Raw genomic sequence first — 14,699 nt, forward strand, 5'->3', positions numbered from 1 at the left:
ATGTCTGTGTGTGTCACCATTTTTTAAAATGCATCTACTCTGGGGTGTAAGTCACAGAGCAGTCAAACGACTGCATTTTTTTTTTCTTTAACCATTTTTTTCTGAGGTTTTAGCTGGTAAAATAGCTGCTATGAGGTCAATTTGAAAAAACTTGGAACTTGGCAGGCATAAGTTAACTAAACGTGCTATTTGTATGCATGTGTAAATATATATTAACATGTTAAAGTTGGTTTATTTTTAACATCTGATGATAGCTTAAATGGTAATGACAAAGGCTGGAAAGCTATGTTTTGGTTTCGATTCCAGCTGACAACACCAAAGTCTTTTTTAAAAAAAGTTTTACTTTTGAAATCACTGCTATATATTGGTACAATATAATATGTAAGACATTTATGCTGACAACACTACCATCTATAGCAACACTTCAAAGTAAACGACCAAGTTCTCTCTGATTATCTTTCCTCTAATCCTGATCACGTGGTGCAATAGGGAAAGAAGTGGCTAGTTAATTTTAATGCATCTAAAACCAAGCTCCTATCTTTTCATCATCAACACTCTGATCCCCATCTAGCATCAATCAAAATGATTGGGAAGGCTCCATACTTCTCCACTCTCACCCAAGAAACTTCTATCTTCAACTTTATTTTTGAACTTTGAAGTGGAATTTTTTTTTTTTTTTTTTTTTTTTTAAATGGAAATTGCTCCAGAAAATGTGTGAAAGATGTATGGAGCTAACAAGAATGAAATATAATTATCACAACAACCAGAGATGCCTGTTGGGATTGGTCTCTAAAAGACCAAGGTTATAGGTAGGAGGTAAACGGTCAACAGGAAGAGTTCCATGATCCTGCAGTTCTTGGAAAGAAGTTACTGGAATAAGAAGTTGTATTACGATGAGGTATCAAAACGGCGAATTGATAGACATTAGACCAACGTACCAACTGGAACAAAGGAAGCAAGGAATAGATCAGACAATTCTGAAGAACACATGTCCTAATAGTATTTATAGAAAAGGCTAGAGGTTATAGAGAAGAAGAAAGGGTGGAGCTAATCAAATTTCAGATGTTTCTGCACTTTATCAAGAATGAAAACAATACTCCATACCTGGTCTAATAGATTTGTAGAGACTTTCGTATTTGGATTATATGACACTGGCGAGGCATAAAATACACTTAAATATGATATTTTGATTTGTCCAGATTTCATATATATTATCATAGTCTGATTTCAAAAGTTAAAAAAAAAAAAGTATCTAAGTGCCATCAATTAGAATCGAAACTGTAGCATTCGAAGCTGGTGACGTTACCACTGTACCAACGTAACATGCATATAAACCGATTAAAAATAAAGATGAATGTACAAAATGTTTAACAAATTTTAAAAATTTTTACCCATTTTTGACCCCTTAAAAACAATTTTTACCAGCTAAAGACCCGTAAAAGAACGGCCCGTAAAAAATCCAATCATTTGAGGCCCCTAGCGCCGCTCTGGGACTTTTAGTTTCGGAGGAGATAGAGTTTGAAAATATGGAGACACATATATAGCCATTTATTTATTAGATTTAGGAGATGAGGTTTAGTTGTGGACCCCATATGACAAGTAGAAAGCTGGTTGACTTAATCATGTGAACGAGGAAAGATTTGAAGTTGGATTTTAGTTGCAGTCCAAATATTGGCCTAAGAAGATAATTATTTAAGATCTGAATAAATATATGCACATGCTTTGGAATTTTTTTAGACCAGGATTATTAATTTGGATTATTCAGACTATGTTATCATCTCGAATGTCATTCTAGCAATATTTCAGCCAATGTAGCTTTCAACTTTCTATATATGCCTCTTATTGAACTTGAAAATCTGTGCCAAACTCTGGAACCCTTTATTTGATCTATAAGGGCAGCTTGCTCTTGTTCCATCAATCATGATCATGTACAAGTTCGAATTAATTCAAAACGTATCTGAAGACAAAGTTACATTGGCCGAAATGTTGTGAGAATAACATCCAAGATAAATCCATAGTCTGAATAATACATGTTCATATATTGAGGTTTGTCATTTGGGGTTCATACCTCAGTTTCAGTTATGCTGTTTACTCTTGTTTGTTGTCTAATGGTTATAAGTGGGACAGGGTTTGAATACTGAGAAAACTGAAATCAAAGCGCATTATGAAAAACTCATCTTTTTGATTCAAAGGTAAAACACAAACTCTGCCATTTTAGTGTTAAACAAAGTGTCGGTTTATTGTGCTTTCCAAATTAAGTCACGTCATGGAGAGTGGGAGAACAATAGAACCCTCACTATTTCGGATTTGTTAGGCGATCTTAAATTCCACCTCTTGAAATAAACTTCATTCAATGTTTTCAATGATGTCACAAATCTTTTCTGTACAAAAACTAGCAGGGAGACCAGATGTTACCTTGGCATGAATGTTCCACACTTCCAATACTTTTATTGTCATCGAAATTAGTGAAATCACCCATTTTTCAATCAAATCGATTGATTGCCTGCTCTAGCTGGGGACCCACTGCAGTGCACAGGGAGAAAGCGTCACATGTCTCCCTGCAGTAACTTATTCCACAATACATTGTATTCTACATTGCACTGTAGAGAACCTACTGTTGATTTTTATAAAATTATTTTTATACAGTTAAGAGCAGATCTCAAGTCTCATGGTTCAATTGTGCTCTAAACAAAAACATCTATTTCGAATGCACGCCTGTCTCATCAAAGAACCTACTGTTGATTTTATATGCTGGGCCCTTCTGCTTGTGTGGTGATAAAACTTCTCACTTGTGATATTAGGCTGTATAAGGGTATTAACTTTGAACAAAATCGGACTGTTTTTCCTTCATTGGATTTTATCGATTTTTCAATACTTATTGGAGGTATTCCAATGCAAAACCTTTCTAAAAAAATTCCCAGACACAGGAAGTACATCTGGATTCATCACATTTAGACTACTTGTGCCCCTTCTAAAGTTAGTCCAGAAGCAACTCTGAAAACGAGACAGGTACTAAAATGAACTTTACAATAATATTCACAAACGAATAATAACTTAGTGTTTCTTGATATGATTTTCTCGTTTTTAAGTCCCTTTTCCCTTGATGAGGTTAGATTTTTTTTTCATTCGATTCACTGTCTTAGCATTTTTCTATTTTCTTAATTCATCAATCCCGACTGTCCCATGTCTCCAGCCATCAACTGTTTGCAATTTTTTTAGCGGTCGCTTACCATTTTTATAATTCATCTATATCTGTTTAAACTAATTTCCTTTGTTATTATTGAGATGTAGTTTTCTTAAAACATTGTGTTTAGGGAAGTATTAAAACGCTATCTCAATGCAAGAAATGGAAAGTTGCTGTTCTTGAGAAAGGAAGACAAAAACGTGATTTTCTATAAATTTATATATATACTAGCAGGGAGACCCGACGTTGCCCAGGATTGAATGATGATCAACGAATATTTCACACTCCTATATTTTTGTCATCGAAATCCGTGAAATCGCCCAGGAGGAAGCTTCACATGCCTCCATGTGGTAACTTAGTCCAAAATATATATTATTCTACATTGTGCTGTAGAGAACCTACTGTTTCTTTTATAAAATTATTTTATATAAACTTCTTTCCAATCAACAACAAAAAAAATATATTAAGGAATTTACGTGTGGGGTTTGAACCTACAGACCACGTCATGCCAATAAAAAAAAAAAAAAAAAAAAAAAAAAAACACCATAAATTTTCAAGTCTTATAAAATTCTTTGCAGTTAATGAAAAAAAAATTAAGACATTTACATGCGGAGTTTGAACCTAAGACCACGTCATGCACAAAAAAAAAAAAAAAAAAAAAAAAAAATGCTATCAACTTATCCACAGTAGAATTTTCACAGCCCGTTGTTCTATCATTGTTGCTACATGACGACATGGAAAAAATGGCTTTACTGATAATAGATAAATTAAAATAACTGTTTTGATTATCCGGGGTATTCTGAGACAAAACTTAACTAAGATCACTCTCAAACTTATACACTAAAGTTCTGTAAATTTTAAAGAACATCTGTTCAGCCGTTTCGGAGTCTGTAAGGAACGAACTCGCACACAAAAATGTGTGAGAGTTCGAAAGTTATATATACATACATACATACACAGGGTGACCCCCAAAAAACGGGCCCCAACTCTAATTAGGCTGCGTTTCTTAGTGTTTTGTTCAAATGAAATGAAACTTTGGTCATAACTAGTTTATTATATTCAAAACATCACATCAACACACTAGGGTCTTTGGCCTTTTTTTTTCTCCGTTGACTGTAAAATGCTCAGAAAAACAATTGAATGTCCTCTGTTTTTTGGGGGTCACCCTGTGTGTATATATATAAATATCTTTTATTTTATTTTTTTTTTAATATAAAAGAGGAATTATTTTGTTATTTTTGTTTAACAATGTTAAAACTTCTACACGGTGATCTAATGTGTATGACCATGTTCCATAATATATTTTGAGGAAAATTGTCTTTGCCAAACGGTAGGTGTTTCAAATCTCTTTAAAAGCCTGTAAACTGGTAATTGTGTTTGGAGTTATAAGTCATTTTAGTTTAGAAGTGAAAAGACTAGTTTCCTGTTGGATAGCCAATCTGTAGAAGTCTTGAATTGTAAAAGTTTGCAGACGAAGAGCAAAATTCTTTTTCGTGTGGACACAAAAAATTATGTGCAGGGATTCTAAAAAAATTCATTGTTTTCTGGAGTGATTCCAGTTTGTAATTGACTGGTAGCCTCATTCCATTATAAATAGAATTTTCCAATTTTTAAAAAAATTATCCCCATTTTTACTATACCAAAAATATTGCAACATTGTGTTTTGAAGTTATATCACAATAATAATTTCCTTTGATCTTCTTTGCGCATGACCAAACTAATTTACTCTTCTACTTCAGATAACTTTTCACATCAATAACCCTCAACACTTCAATTGACAAATTGAATTTGTTCTTGCAATTATAGCTCTATCAGTTCATTTCCCACAGACTATGAAACTTGGATCAATAGTCTGTCTTGGTTCAAACAATCTAAACCGATTTCAATGGATAATCCAACAAGTCACACATGCACATTCATAAACTGGGAAAAAAGAAAGAAACTGGAATCTTAAGAAGGTATCAATCATACCAGTCATTATAGGAGCAACCAATAAACAATAGCACTTAAAGGGACGGTTAGAATCTTAAAAAGATCTCTTGGTTGGAATAACTAAACTAATGTGAGAATGTTTGGCATTCAGTAGAATGCCCCATCCCCAGTAAAAACAAAGTGATAAGAAAATTAAAACAGAAAACACACACACACTGTACATTGAAATCAGTTTAGATTGCTTGGACCAAGACATGGACTATCAATTCAAATTTCATCACCTAAATGAAATATAAAAACATATAATACTAGCATGGGTACCCAGCGTTGCGTGGGTGACATGAAGTTCCATTTGAAACACACCTGTATACTAATCATTTTCATCATGGGTAACGTGGATGCCCCCACAACAAAAATAAAAGAATGGATGAAAACATGTAAATGTAATCGCCCCCCCCCCAAAAAAAGAAGTATGTGATACCCTCTCAACCTGATATTTCAGTAGAAGGGCTACAAAGAGAAGAAACTATTTTCCGGATATTGAGCATTTGAAAGACCCCCCCTCTCCCCCGAAAAAAAAATAATCAAAAATAAATCATTACAACTTTTTTCAATTAAAATAGCAGCAAATGCCCGTGCGATTGCAAAAAAAAATAAATCTATCAAAAAATTAATTTAAAAAACAATTAAATGAAATTTTTCTTAATTTTATATTTCTAATGTAATCCCCCCTCCCTCCCAATTGAATTTATCATATTTTGGGGTTTGTTCTGTTTATAAAATTGTTAGGTGAAAGTACAGAATAGTCTCATAAAAATTAACTAAATTTATCGTTATTTTATGTTTGCTTCAAATGTAATTTGCGCCCCCCCCCACCACCAAAAAAACCCCCAAAACTTGTTTTTGTCATGTCCCCCCCCCCTTCGATCGCCAAACTTGAAAAAGTGCTAGAGATGACATCTCTCGTTAAATGTTTTGTGGCCAAAACGTGGATGCTCATTTTATGTTAAATTTATATAGAAAAGTGATCTCCTGCGCTAAAATGTTAATTTTCTTTTTTCAAAATTTCTTCTTTCATAAAGACTGTTTAAACGTATTAGGCCCCCAAAAAGTAGGTCCTAATTTTTTTTTTTTTTTTTTTAGGGGTTAAACAACGCTGGGTCACATCATAAAAATTGACCATTTTTAATTTAAGATATTAAATAAATTATAAAGAAAATCTGTTTCTCAGGCAATTAAACACACTTGCTATCGCATAATTATTATAAATCCTGGGCAACACCAATTAAATTTTATAAACAAAAAAAAGAGCAGATAATGTATGGGTGATGGATTTTGCTCACATGGAAAATTGGCTCTGTGTCTGACTAACTCTGCCCTCATGGGGATGCAAGTAAATGAGGACATTAGTTTTAATTATTTTTCTCTAACAAATAAAAAAGGTTACTTAAAAATTAAGAATAATCGAAACAAAAAAATTCCTTCAAAATAAAAATAATAATTCAGCTTAGAAGAATATTTCAAAATGAAAACAAATCTATTATAGAAAATATTTAATAACATGCTCCGTTTAAAACAATTTTTCAGTTAAATTATCACAGTTATTTCCCCTTTGGTTTTCTGGTTTGAAAATTAAACGATTTCAGATTTCAGATAAAATAAGTTAAATCAAATATAAATTGAAATGGAAATAAACTAAATAATTAATTTTTTTTTTTAATTAGTACTGTTGAAATGGAGCTATTATGTCGAATAAGTAATATCGGCAAGCTAATTATTTAAATAGATTTAATTTAATGTGGTATGCTAATGACCGTAACTCAATGCAGATGTGGTTTGAAGAATGCTATATATAGAAATTATGTCTGAAGTATGTCTCCTTTCCTTCGGGGCCTGGGCAGCGGGTGTCAAGCAAAGACCATATGTGGGGGCAACCCCACATATCTGACCAGTCAAGTCAAGGATTCGTCACTTGACACTCAGCCCAACAGGTGAGGGGCCGGGACCCGGCCCTGCACCTGTTGGACTGAGGTACAACGCCTGGGTAATACCTAGGAGGTCCACCTTCCCAGGCCTTGCCACCGGGCTTTCCGGTGGGGAAAGTTTATTGCTTGCTGCCTGAGGCGCCCCGACCGGGGAATGCCGACGGGGTTACTCAGGCAATTTTTAAAATTGCAGGAGTGCCCCTCCTTTAGGGGAGCCTGCGGGGTTCCCACTTTCCGGCCTTGTGCCACATTTTGCTGATGTGGGCAGCAAATAAATATCAACCCAACATATAAGACCTTGGTCAATGTAGGGGCAACCCTTCATACCAATTGTTGGTCCCCATTTCCCCTTCACTCCTCACATAAAAAATCGGCCTTGTGTCTAATTTGCTCAGTGGGGGAGCAAATAAATATCCCCCCCTCCTTTGACAGAAGTATCCTATCATGGACATTATTATTATTTCTTGACCAGGAGAAGTGTACACACATATGGCCTTTATATTTCTTTGATCATTGGCAGTTGTACATACAGACAAACACACACATACACACAGACAAACACACACATACACATAAATCATTACAACTTTTTTCAATGAAAATAGCAGCGAATGCCCGTGCGATTGCAAAAAAAAAATAAAATCTACCAAAAAATTAATTTAAAAAACAATTAAATGAAATTTTTTGTCATTTTATATTTCTAATGTAATCCCCCCCCCCTCATTGAATTTATCATATTTTGGGGTTTGTTCTGTTTATAAAATTGTTAGGTGAAAGTACAGAATAGTCTCATAGTCTACTTTATATATATATATATATATATTATTTTATAAATAAATTTTAACTATTTTTACCTACAGATATTAATATTTCATGCTTACGCAATCATCAGTGTATAAAATGATGATTACTGCCAGTTGAGGAATTTAAAGTCAATTTCAAAGTTACCTTTTACTCTGCAGTCCGATATGCAACCCACAGGCTATCAGGAATTATCACAGGAAGAGAAAGAGAATTAAATTCTATATATAATATTGAAGCAAGCAGACAAATAAAAAACGTGTGTGTGTGTGTGTAATATATATGTATGTATTATAGAGTATGGTCGACATGAACAAAGTCTCAGTAAAATATATTTAAAGGTGCTGGACTCTGAGTATTGCAGTTATGATAAACTCTATAGGTGTAATTATCTAGAGCTATATAAATAGAAAAGGGTGCGGGATTAATAATTGTGAAATTATTAATCAAGTTTTCATAGGAGGAAACATAAAATTATCTTTATATGTATGATCATTTCGGAAACAATATCCTTTTATTCATTCAATATTTACAAATAAAGCCATCAAGAAATAAGTAAAGTATTTCTGGCATAAATGGAAGGGGAGGGGGAGAGAAGACACCAAATTTTAACCAGCTTATTGAAGTAAATATAGTTTGTGAACCTTTATAAGGGAGTGTTTCCATATTGTTTTATTTTTTTAAATCATTCTTTCTTTATATATAAAGAGTGATTAAAAAGTATAGACTGTAAATAATTTATGCATGTGTGCATGTTATCACATTCTGTGAGCGATATTTCTGATAAAGGGGAAAAAATTGTTGTTTTCTGGATCAAAATCTATCAAAATTATTTCCTGCTGGCTTATTTTTTACCTTGAAGTAGTATTATTTATTTATTTATTTTTTAGCTTCTTATGTCAAGTGGTTTCATACTTTGTCTGGAGCGATTTCCATTTTAAAACGTACATCAGTTCTCTGATCTAGCTTTTTTTTATGTGCTTTTGATGCTGTAAGAAGTTTGAAAAATCACCAATGATGACTTAATCATGTAATCATTTACAGCCTCCAAAACTGTCTACGACATCTCCAAGATATTTAAAATTGGAAACATTCTCCGGCCTCTCTCCAGTTAAGTCAACCTCAATTTGAACATCTTGTGAAGATAGAAGCAGAACACAATGAACATACAAAATGGATGTTTATCTTGGGGAGTTGGTTGCCCCACATCTGTCCATAGTAAAACCTGCTCATGATCAAATTCTCACGACCAAAAGTTTTAATAAAGTTTTTATTTTATATAAATACTACCTGTACCCGGCCATGCATTGCTGTGGCTCTGTTTGTTAAAATGGAACACATTCCGCAAGAAAAATTGCATTTTGTATTGTTTATTTACTTTTATTATTTTTTGCAATTTTTTTTTATCAATAAAAGTTGTTTTTTTCCCCCTAAGAAAAGATTAATTTTTTACCATAAATTGTTAGGTGAAAGTTTTTTTTGTTTTTTTTCAGGAAAACTTGCACTTTTTTTTTTTTTAAGAAAGTTGGCAGTAAACGTTTCTTTTTGAAAACAGAATTTTTATTATAAAAAGAAAAGATGGATGCTTTATATGAACACTGTAAAATAGTTAGGTAAAAGTAGAGAAAAGTTTGATTTTTTTTTTGTAAACAATACAAAATGCAATTTTTCTTGAGGAATGTGTTCCATTTTAACAAACTGAGCCACATGCTTTATATGAACATTGTAAATAGTTAGGTGAAAAGTTTAATTTTTTTTTTTCAAGAGAATGTACAAATTATTTTTTGTCAACAGATGTTAAGAAAATAAACAGAAAAAATACTTCCATCATTAATTAATTATGAAAAAAAATAAATGAAATTTTGATTTTAGTGTTTCAACATTTGAACAATGCTCGGCTGAATCCGGTGATTACTGGTCGAACCCTAAACATAATTGGAATCCAGAGGGAGGGGGGGGTCAAATTCTGCATGAGTACCATTCTTTTTAATTTTGTCTTGTGTTCAATTTTTTGAGTGGGCTATCAGCGATTGCAAACTAACAAAAATGCAAAAAATTCAACAATTAGATAATTTTAATAAGTGCTCAGCTTTTAATACAAATCCTAGTAAATCAATCCCCCTTATTGGAAACACTCAATGGAAGGACGAAACCAAATTATTGCCAGTATGTTTGGGAGAGGTTCTATTTCTTCATTTTTTTTTTTTTTTTCAATATTTTAAACAGATTTGACACTTAGCTACCAGATTTTTATGGGTCGCTCAGTTTTTAATATAATGTAAGTAGATGTCTAGATGTTTATAACTTACGATAAAACTTGCGGAGTATGCACTGTTTTACAGCTGTTGTAAAAATGGAATGGAAACTTAAATTTTGCTCTGTTTTAGTCTTTTTTTTAATTGTGCCCCCCTCAAACGAATATAATCAAAAGAATAACATTCAACAATTGTACTTTATATATATAAAACATGAAATATTTAAAAAAAAAAAATTATTAACGAAAGGGATATAATTCCATTTTTAAAAGAAAAAAGTCAGTTTGGTATTTTTTTTTTTCTTTTTTTACATGGAGGTCACCACTTATCAAGGCCCAGAGGCCACTCAGGGGTAAGGGTTATTGCGTGTACAGTAATCATTAGTATTGGAGATTTGATAGAATGTCATACTTAAGAGGGCGGTTTGTCAGGAATTTGTTTATGTTGGACTTAAAGACATCCAAGTTGTAGTCAGGTGGGAAACAGGCAAACGGAAGAGAGTTCCACTGTCATGCACTTCTGAGAAAGAAGCTCTGCTCATGGAATCTACGTTTGGATTTAGGCACAGATAAAGAGTGGGAAAAATTATTGACAGTAGTTTCAGCCAGACGAGTGTTTCTCATGAAAGATTGGCGAGGGGGAACGAGAGATTGAAGCTCAGACGAGCACTTGCCATGGAAATAACGATAAAACAAAGACAGGCTCGCAACGTCTCTTCTGTGGGAGAGTCTGCAGGGAAGAGAAAAGGACATATCCCACTAAGCTACGAAGTCTATTTTGTACTCTGTCAAGGCAGGATAGGCTGTTTTTAGCCCAGATGTGGCAGCAGTACTCCATCCTTGGATGTACTTGGCTTTTATACAGATAGAGAATTGCATCAGTAGTGAGATATCGTTTTGTTATTTTTTACATAAATCCAACTTACCGTTCACATTGGAAATGTCGACATTTATAGGTTGTCGAGTATGTTTACAACAAATAAACACTCCAATCTACCCATGTTAAAGAACGGCTCTCGGAATAGACATCCCCAACCTCCCCATGTTAAGAACGGCTTTCAGAATAGACACTCCTAACCTTGTCAGCATACCCGAAAACCTATAAAAGTTAACATGTCGAATGTGAATGACGAGTTGGTTGGATCTAATGTAAAAATGTACCGAATTTAAAAGGGAACGAAATTTAAATTTCTGTTCCAGTTTTACAACAACCGTAAAGCAGAGCATTCTCTGCAAATTTTATCTAACTTAATGTATTAATGTTGTTATTTTTTAAGTAAAAATAATATTTAGGTTTGAATATAAATTCCTAAACTCATTTCATACTAAATAATTTAGGTGACTGAAATAGGAATCTAATTGAATCTTTAATTCCCTGAATAGTAAAAAGATGATCCACATTGGTCGATTTGCAGCAAGACTGAAGTTTAGGTGGAAAAATAATCTCTAACCCTTTATTACATAAAAGGAACAAAACTCCCTAATAATCATCATTATGTTACTATGACAACAATATAAAAGCAATGATATGTGTATTTCACAAGTTAACAGTTTTAAATAAGCAGAACTTCATTTTTTAAAAATATAAACAATATGAAAACAACTTTTTAAAAAAAGGGATAAACACTTTTTATACATATTTTTATAAACAATATATACAGAACTTTTTAAATTTTTCAACTATTTTAAAAGAATAAACAGTTTTTATTCATTTTAAACAGAACTATTTTTGGCACTCCTACACTATTGGGACGAAATTTCGGAAATTGTAATATTGAATTTTATATGAAAACAATGGTATCTACGTTTTCCTCGTATTTTAAAGATGATTATACTCCCAAAAATACGAAAATCGATAAGATAGAAAATTATTTATTAAAGAAAATAAAAATAGAATTTTAAGCAAACGATTGTATTTGCTTATGTAAGACACAGTAGAGTTCAAAAGGAAGATAATTTTCTATTTCGATATAAAAAATGGCTGCCATTTTTCACCTGCTTACACGATTACAGTTGTTTAGTTTAATAATTCATTAATATTCAGGTAGTTTCGACTGCATAATTTGGAAGCTAGCATTGTTATTTATTAGGATTTTTAAAAAAATTCAGTAGAAACCATTGCTTTTTCTCTGAAAACTCCATTTATTGACTACAAAATTTCGTTCTGATAGTGTAGAAGCGCTCTTTCTTTAAAAAAAAGTTTTAAACAATATAAATAAAACTTTATAATTTTAAACAATATAAACCTTTTTTTTAATTTAATTTTCACCAATATAAACATATTTTTTTTGTATTTTTATGTTTAATTTTTAACAATATAAATAGCACTTTGGTGTTAATGTATTTTTGGTACCGCGCTATTTTTATTTTTCAGGTTGTATTCAAGTTTCACAGTATCTTTTTATCATTAAATTGTTAGATGGTATCACAGAATAGTTACAAAACACCCTACCTCCCTATGTTAAGAATGGCTTTCGAAATAATAACGTTATTATTTTAGCATGGTACTATAAACAGTAAACACATAAGTACCGAACTTTTTCTAATTTTACATGGTAAATTTTTACTTGGTTTCCATCTTACAACTTTTAAAGGTTTTCGGATATGCTAAAAACGAATATTGCATTTAAATTTTCCACAAATAAGTAGTTTTATGAATATTGAGCAATATAATTTTTTATTTATTTGTGGTGGCCATAGTTTTTAACTTCTAATTTTATACAACAAAATAGATTTTTTTTTTTTTAATAATTTTGAAAGATATATTGTTCACAGACCTTTTTCAATTTTAATTTTTAACAAACAATATAAACCTTTTCACATTTAATTTTGAAAGAAAGAAAAAGTAATAAATTTCAAATTTTTTCCAAAAAATTGAAAATAATTGTAAGAGAATACACGTGAAAATGAATAAATTGCAATAGAATACTCGTGGTTTAATAATAATCACGTGATTCAATTTTGAATTAGGAAAAAATCACACTACTTAAAATTATAAAAAGTTCTGTTTATATTGCTTTTAATAAAAATAAAAAGGTTTTAATAGTTTACAATTATAAAAAGTTCTAGTCATATTTAAATTTGTTTTATATGTTGCGATAATTTAATATTTCTATTTCTATTAATATTGTTTATCATTAAAAAAAGGTATTCATTGTTTAAAATTATTTGTAAAATGTTTACATTATTTTCATGGTAATGTAATGGTGACTACAGGAATTTAGTTCCTTTTAAGCAATAAAGTGTTCGAGATTATTTTCTCACCGAAACTCCAGTCTTGCCGGCTGCCGTGGTGAGACCAAAAGTTCCTTTTAGTGATGTCATGTGATGGCAGACTGTGATAAATATGTCCCAAATAAAAAAGGGCTATATCGTTACAAAGAAAACCACCACCTATTTATTAAAGAAAAATTAAGTATAATTTTATAATTAAAAAGTGATATATAAAAACACGCATGGATACAGTAAAAATAATATGTCAAAGTTTGGAAGCAATCGGTCCAGTGGTTATTTAGACTATTAATAAGTAACGAACCAAGAATTAGATTTTTATATAATATAGATTAACTGGTGAGTGCCTAGCCTTGCTAGGTTGTAAAATATGCTTAAATATATTTTAATTCATGCATTTCGTATATATTACAGGACCAATTCTCTATTTTATATATATATATATATATATATATATATATATATATATATATATATATATATATGTATATATATATGAATGATTACTTAATTTAATCACATAAATTAATATATAAAAGTATAAATTTATGCGTAAACTTGAAGTATTTACTTCAACAGTGTTCAATACGTAGGTAGAGCTAGGTAGTAAGTTATAAAATATATATGGCAATTAAGCTACACAAAATATCCCACGTTTCATCCACGCTAGGATTCCTAGGATTCATAAACTTGGTAAATCCTAGCGTGGATGAAACACAGAATATTCTGTGTAGCTTAATTGTTATATATATTTTATAACTTATTATATATATATATATATCTGATTGTAACGTATATGATGCCCTCATTTTGATTTTTATTATCTTGTTTTTGTGAAAATATTATATGAATGCTTGATTACAAAAACTAATAATCATGAAGCTTAATAATTGAGTTAATTTATTTTTACTTGAATTTTTATTTGCATATGAACATTACCGAATTTTGATATATTTTAATATATATATATATACCTTATATAATATTTTATATATAATATATAAGGTATATTTTATATATAATATGTATTTCATTCATAATATATATCTAATATATAAGGTATACATAATATATACAGAATTTATAAGGTATATATTTTAATTTATATACTTTATATAATATATATATACCTTATTAATATTTAAAAAAATATTAAGGTATATATATATATATATACCTTAATATTTTTTAAAATATTAATAAGGTATATATATATTATATAAAGTATATAAATTAAAATATAAATATAAATATAAATTATATATATATATATATATATATATATATATTAGTACTCATCTTAAAAGCTTTT

The sequence above is a fragment of the Euprymna scolopes genome, chromosome 29, assembly GCF_053919585.1.
Source record: "Euprymna scolopes isolate OS-2025 chromosome 29, ASM5391958v1, whole genome shotgun sequence".
NCBI lineage: Eukaryota > Metazoa > Mollusca > Cephalopoda > Sepiida > Sepiolidae > Euprymna > Euprymna scolopes.